We start from the raw sequence: 1,541 nt of genomic DNA on the forward strand, positions 1-1,541 counted from the left end.
TAGCATATACCAAAACGGTCTGGTTTAAATTCAAAAATATTTTGTTGACTTCCTGGATCGATGTCATTGGCTCACACCAATGATATGGAAGTTTTAGGCAATGCATTCTGGGCCTTTTCGTAGATATAACGAATAAATTTATATAACTACTGATTTGGATTTAGACAAACATTGCACGTATTAGAAAATAGTATATTTTATCATTGTTATTGTATATTTAGCCATATTGGTAGATTACATTTGAGAAACCATAGACAATACGTTTATACTCGAGCAGTCATATATATAGAGGTCATTTGACAACAACATTATGTGTTGTATGAAAGGAGAGAAGGTTAGCACTCCCCTTGACAAGGATGGAAGAGGCCCTAGTGGCCTTCAACACACATATGGTTAAGGCATTGTCACTTACTTCGTGGCATCTTCAACCAAGTTTTTTTTAATGGGACATCCTCACAGAAATATATACTATTTTTCTTAGTATTTTAAGAATTATGAGACATCCTGACCGGAAAAATGAAACAGGACAGTTATTTAATTGGCTGTTTTGATTGAAGAATTATCACTATTGCATTCATATTCACTAAAATAAGTAGCTAGTTATGCCCCCTAGCATAACCAACAGACAACAGCATGTAACGCAGTGACTCAAGATGAGAATCCTGCGTACATCCTGAAATCTTTGTGTAGGTTTTTTCAATTACCAGAAGAGGGCAGTCATGTTCTACCAAAGATAGAAGAGCTAAAATATCCTATTTCAATCCATCATCCTTCAAAAACGTATGCCTGGCTTGTAAGCATGTGAAATAAAGATGTGTTTTCAATAAGCTTCACCTGAACATTCCTTGAATGTGAAGAGATCTTGATAGGCCATAGACTTACTATGCTGGTGAATATGAGACATACAGTAGCTTATTGTTGGCAAAGTCCCCCATACTTTTCTCTGAGCCCGAATCAGAAGTGCTGTGAGGCTAATGGGGGCAGCAGACCTCCAAGGATCCATCCGCCCTTTCTTCCTCCGTGAAAGCCATCAGGAATCATTGCACAGGCCACAGCAGGCCACCTCAGTGTGCATGTGTGTGTGTGTCTGGAGCTACTGCATTAGGCAGGCAGACTGGTGAGATAGGGATAGGCACAGGGCCGGACTACCGCATTTGGGGCCCTAGGGGTAGCTACCCGGCCAGAGGCCCCCCCCCCCCCCCCCCCCTAATAGAAAAAACAAACTCTCACGACTCAGGATATTAAAAATATAATATTTTACCTTTATTTAACCAGGTAGGCTCTATGAGAACAAGTTCTCATTTGCAACTGTGACCTGGCCAAGATAAAGCAAAGCAGTGTGACACAAACAACAACACAGAGTTACACATGGAGTAAAACAATAAACAAGTCCAAACACAATAAACAAGTCAATGCACACAGTAGAAAATAGAAAGTCTATACAGTATACAGTGTGTGCAAAATGCATGAGGAGGTAGGCAATAAATAGGCCATAGGAGCGAATAATTTACAATTTAGCAGATTAACACTGGAGTGATAAA

The 1,541-nt window shown here is 39.7% G+C and overlaps 1 non-coding gene across 1 annotated transcript; it reads left to right on the plus strand.

Moving 5' to 3' along the window:
• Window positions 1-312: 312 nt before the first annotated feature.
• LOC111962866 (U6atac minor spliceosomal RNA) lies at window positions 313-440 on the plus strand. The gene has a single exon (XR_002877159.1). It is a non-coding gene; the product is annotated as a U6atac minor spliceosomal RNA (small nuclear RNA).
• Window positions 441-1,541: the final 1,101 nt, after the last annotated feature.

Source organism: Salvelinus sp. IW2-2015, linkage group LG4q.1:29 (genome assembly GCF_002910315.2).
Source record: "Salvelinus sp. IW2-2015 linkage group LG4q.1:29, ASM291031v2, whole genome shotgun sequence".
Taxonomy (NCBI): domain Eukaryota; kingdom Metazoa; phylum Chordata; class Actinopteri; order Salmoniformes; family Salmonidae; genus Salvelinus; species Salvelinus sp. IW2-2015.